Source organism: Pundamilia nyererei, unplaced genomic scaffold (assembly GCF_000239375.1).
Source record: "Pundamilia nyererei isolate P.nyererei 1_Seehausen unplaced genomic scaffold, PunNye1.0 scaffold00057, whole genome shotgun sequence".
In the NCBI taxonomy this organism is placed as follows: domain Eukaryota; kingdom Metazoa; phylum Chordata; class Actinopteri; order Cichliformes; family Cichlidae; genus Pundamilia; species Pundamilia nyererei.
In genome coordinates this window covers 907,045-912,707 of record NW_005187458.1, presented here as the reverse complement: position 1 = coordinate 912,707, position 5,663 = coordinate 907,045, and the positions used below count along the sequence as shown (strand labels likewise).

At 42.2% G+C, this 5,663-nt stretch overlaps 1 protein-coding gene across 1 annotated transcript in view; it reads left to right on the top strand.

The window, feature by feature from the left end:
* LOC102204294 (potassium voltage-gated channel subfamily D member 2-like) overlaps window positions 1–5,663 on the top strand; it is a 96,146-nt gene that overhangs the window by 2,435 nt on the left and 88,048 nt on the right. The gene's annotated exons all lie outside the window — the stretch shown is intronic.

Sequence of the window (5,663 nt, the reverse complement as noted above, 5' to 3'; positions counted from 1 at the left end):
ACACACACACGAGCACTTGCTGCATTAGGATACTGTTTGACGTGTGAACCTCAGGTGAGGTCAGACCTTCTGATTGAGTTGTGTTCTCTGCTGTGAGAAAACTTCACAAGTTTGTGTCTGCGGAACATTTTTTTAGGTAGCTGCTGGTGCTGCAGGTGTGTTTTCTGCCTTGTTGAACTCCCTGCAGATGCTCTTAAATCCTGCTCCAGGAACCAAACTGTCCAAGGACCTGCAGCACCATACATGATTTGGGTGTGAGTTTGTGATGTTTCTGTCGGCACAGATACAACACGGCACAAACACACATGTATTATTTAGTCACATGACCTGCTGCTGCTCGTGAACATAAGAGTGGGCTCGGTTCTCGCTGCTTCCCATGCCTCAGTGGAAAACGTAAAAGGCTCATTTTCAGTCTCTGAATTAATAAAAAAATTAAAGGGAATTGTGTAAATGTTGGAAACGTTTCTTCATAAAAGCATAAATGTGGAAAAATGTTCCCTCACTCAGTTGTGTAATTTCTTTAAACCGGTGTAATCTGCGTGATTCACACGGAATTGCTGACGTGCAGCTTTTTTCACAGTGTCTCAGACGGCATCAAACTTATTAATATTTTCAGGAAATTACAGACAGAGTCTGCTGGGATCAAAACCTCGGCACGCCTCATATTTGAACTGGATTCAGTCAGAGGCTACCTCCTCGTCACATATCATCTCTGGCTGTTCAGGATCGTGTCGTTTAGTGATGAGGACACAGCGCAGCTGGAAGAGGATAGCGGCAGAAAGGCCAGGTTACTCAGTGATGTAACAGACTGTTGTGTGATTGCCTTACAGACTAAACTCTGGAATTAAAGTGTTGTCTGTAGAAACAGCAGAGATTAGAGGAGAGGAGTCACCTGGCTGTCACATAATCACTCTGTGTTCTTTCATATTTACTTTCAGACCCTTAGATTCAGTCTTCACATCCTGAAGACTTCATTTCACCTCCAGCTTCTTAAAGTCACGCTGCCACTGAGCTGATGCTCAGCTCCATTTGGAGAGAAATACTTACTCCTGCATGATGTTTCACGTGTTTTTCTTGCTTTTGTTCCAGATCTACTTTCAGCCACAAATCATCTGTCAGGACTCATCAAGCTGCTATCAACAGAAACAGGAGAGCCTTCTGCAGCTGTTTATGAACCTGAAGAAGTCATTTTGGATAGATATTAAATAATAATTTATGAAGATTAAAACAGAGCTAGTGAAACGAGTGATTGTCATGATGCTAGAATTTCAAACATGTTGACCCCATCCTGCAGACGGTGTCTGTCTGTCTGCTCTCCAGGCCTGAGACCGTCTGATTAGCTGCTCTGCTCCAGGTTTCACTCGTTATTTGCTCCAATTGATTCTCCACCCTCTGGACTCTGCTCAGTTCAGCTACGTCCCTGTGCTGCTCTGCACAGCAGCACCCCATGCACATCTCCACATGTCCTTAAACAACTCTGTCCCTGATCAAAGTGCCAGCTGTGATCTGATCAGCTGCTATAATTATTTATCTTTATCTAACTAAAGCTGCTAATTGCTACAGTAATGATAACAGGTGGCAAAATGTAACTGCTAGTAGTTAAACAGCTAATGCTAATGTGCTCTGGCCAGGTTACTATTTATAATGAGTGTAAAGTATTCCACTGTTGTTGAAACAGGAGGTTTACTGACCTCTGACCTTCCTCTTAAAGTGTTCAGTGTTATTAATGTTATCTACTTTAGCTGTTGTTGAGGCAGGATCTGTGTGTGTGTGTGTGTGTGTCAGAAGGAGGCAAAAACAACTATTGTATCTTCATTCAGCAGTAATTTTAGTATTGATTAATGTCTGAGTATATGCTGTATATATCTATATATATCTATATCTATATATATAGATATATATATATATTTTTTTTTTTTTTAATTTTTGACACTACCGTTTTGGTGTGAGGTGAACCCTCGTTTCCTGGATGAAAGTCTTGAGACTTTCTGAGGTCATTGTTAGAGAGAAACCTTCAAAGGAGGTTGAAAGCAGTTTAGCTGTTTGCTGCAGAAAATCAGGATTCAAGATTCAAGGTCTTTATTGTCAATACAACAATATGCACAGTATACAGCGTACTGAAATGCTGTTTCAGCCCAAGTCCCCCATGGTGCATTTATAAGAATATAAAAAAATATATTTTTGAGAGATATAAAAGTAGGAAATACAAATAAATAATAACTCGCTAAATTTGGGTAAAATTAGGAGATAAAAAGCTACTACTAACTCTATCTATGTATTACTAACTATGTACAATAAACAAAGACAGGACAGAGACAATACAAAGTGGATTGTGCAGTAGCTTAAAATCCAAACTTGCAGTAGGAGGAATTTTACCAGCTCTTCTGCAGAACAACCTCCTCTGTTTGAACTGTTTTTTTGCAGTCAACTGTGGATCAGGGATTCGATTCTGACTCCTCACAGTGCAATAAGTTGATCCCAGAGAGGAGACCTGGATGCAGGTGTGACTGATTGCTGACTGTCCGACTGTCGCTTAGACTCTGACCTCCTTCACGGCTGTTTTTACTGCCACACTTCCATCCCGGCTGTCTCTTCTTCTCCGCTCTCTGTGGGATGATAAGGCGTTAATGCTGCTAATTAAATTAATGCATTAGGCGCTCAGAACACACACACTGTGATTATTCTTAATGGGCTCTGTAATGAAGCCACCTAGAGGAGCAGCCAAGCAGAAAAGATGGTTTGTGTCGTCAGAAGAGAGTTCAGTTCATCCCAAAATGCTGCTCCTGTGTAATCTGGAAATGACCGCTTTAATGACACTCTGAGGCTGGGGGGTGATTATTTTGGATGACAGACAATTAGAGCCGAAAAGAAGAGGAAGCTGATGAAGAGGCTTATTAGGTGAAGTGGTGGGATTTGCATTTTAGTGGTGATGAGGCTTTTCCCAAAAACTGCAGGAGCTGCAGTGAAGAGGAAAAAGCTCTTTTGTTATGACTCTCATGAATTCACTTCCTGTTCTGTTGATCATTAGAGTCATTTAAACGACCTTGTTCCCTGTGGAGGGGGTGGGGCCACGGCTTTTTGAGGCACATTGTTGGAGTTCATGTGTTTGGGTTTTTTTAGTTAGACTGAAGCAAAAAATAAAAACATCTGTGTGCTGTGGGGTTTTTTCGTTACATATGTTTAAACATTTATTCAGCTTCAGGTGCACATCCAGTCATTCTGAAATATGACAGCAACCCCTCAGATCACAAAAGAGCTTCGGCGGTTACTCCCATTCAGCTTTCACTGTTTACTGCTGCTGCCAGATGACAGCTGGACTTTGGGCTTCACTTGGCTTCCTGGTACCCTGTGAGATCCTGGACATGTGTCAGCTGGACACTTTCCAAATACAACTTCAGACTGCAACAAGAAAGATCAGCAGAGTTACTTCATTAACCATCAAATTCACAGCTTTCTTAAAAACGTATTCTCGATTTGCATCAAACTCTGTAGATCTGATGTTTTCTGCAGCAGGTAAAGCACTGCAAGCCGCTGTCCGCTAGATCGTAAACAGGAGGTGTTTTTACCAGCAACAGATCTTTTGATCTTCTGGTTTCACAAATTTGTAGTTTTGAGCTCCTGATGATCTGGATGTGTGTGATGCAGCTCGTTGTTTTAAATGGGAACAAACTGTCCACACATGCAGTCTGACACCATCTGTTCTGCTTTCTGTGCTGGTTGTAACGAACGTGTTTCTCACACAAACTGAGTCACATACTGCGATGAGCGGCGATGATGATGAGATCTGATTCACAGCTGTCTTCACGTAACGTTTCACACGGGAATATTTGCATTTTTGGGGGGGTAATGTGACCCAGGTGGTTACAGCGTGGAGGTTACAGTAGAAATATCCAATGAGAGTAAAATCAGCACCAACAGCTGCATGATGGACATGAAGTCACCTATATAAAATCCTTGACTATAAAGCACTGACTCTCAATCTTAAAGTAAATAAAAAGATATACATTAACACACTTTTCCAAAAATCCTGGTTTTGCCTTGGATGCTTGCGTTATTTTAATTTGCACACAAAAATTAATTATTCCACCAAAACAAACCTACAGGGTAAATCTACAGGGTCCCTCATGTTAACAGCTGCTTGTCAGTTCATTTTGCTGGATAACAGACTGCAGTTGTATCACCTCCTAAACGGTCCCAGCCCGTTCTTCTTTGGAGAACCTCTCAGGTTCCTCCAGATCTGATGATCTGGTTGTCAGGGCTTTGTGCAGCCTGGTCAGTAATGCTCACTTTGGTTTTCTAGAGGTCATTCTTCAACCCAGTTCTGCTGCTGACTGAGGTTTTCTTCAAATGTCCTTCTCGCTGCGTGATTCTTTTCACCTCAATGAGATTCTCTGTTCCAGACACAAACATGAGCAGCGTCTCTGTGTCCACAGAGCTCTTTTTTCATGTCATCTGATCAAAGGACGCTTCAGTCTGTAGGATCTGTCTCCAGGTCATCCTCAGCATACTTCGGTCTGATGTGAAGGTGTCTCTTCTGCAGAAGTGGAGTTGTTCTCTGCAGCTTCTCTGTCCGTTCCTGTGCTGGGTTCTAGTGACCATCTTCTTAGAGACTATGAGTCCCTCACTCATGCCTCTGCAGTTGTTCTGGGCTCTTCAGACTCTCACTGGTTTCCTTTCAGAGTCTTTGAAATCTTTGCTTACTGCCTCTGCCAGGCCTGTTCGCTACTCTTCTCTTTGAATTGCTGGATAATCCTTCTCACTCTTTTCTTCACACTTATCACAGCATCGTGATAACTTTGTATATCTACCTCCTTTTTCTTTTTCCTCAGATCTAAAGTGATTTCTTTGGTTTAAGGCATGATGCTTTCTCAGCAACAGCTCAAACGTTTACTGGAGTTTAATACTGAGTGTAATTTTTAAGCTAACCCTCTGTTTAACTCGTTTTTACGGCTCTGAGCATTACAGAGTGAAACGTTGGTCTGGTTGTGAAAATATTGTTTAGTTATTGTGTGCTGATATGAATCACTTATACTTTCTAAAGAAAACTGGGATGATTAAAAATGCTGTGTGGATCTGGGAAAATTAGGACAAAAACATTAAAAGTATTAAAAGTATAAATTTTCTTGCTCATCTGAAATCAAGTAACATTTGTGCCTAAACCAGCAAACACCACGTTACTAACCAGAAGCTCTAGACGTGTGCTGCTCTCTGAGATCTGTAAACTCTGTGAAATAAAGTCAGTGTCCTTCTGTTACACTTAAATCTGCTTTTTCAGAGCAGACGGATAACCTCCGTATTCTACACGTGTTCGTGTTCACGATGGGTAGCAGTGATCTGACTGAACACAAGCTCGGCTCTCCCACCAAATTTTTCCTTCCAAAGGTTCGGCTGCAGGATCAGAGGCTATTTCCTCTTCCTCCTCCATCCTTCACTCCCTCAGGAGGGCCGCTCCCTGCTAGCCTCCTCCTCGCCTCACTCTTTGTGACGAGTCAGCCAAAACCAAATGGAAAACAATTTAGCGGAGTCGTGGCTTTGCCTTTTAGACACCAGAAATGAAATAATAGGCCGAGTGTCGGGGCTCATTGATCTGGAGCTGGCTGTGAATATCAATGACGAAGAGATAAATACACTGCTGCCCAGCTGCACACACACACACGCACACA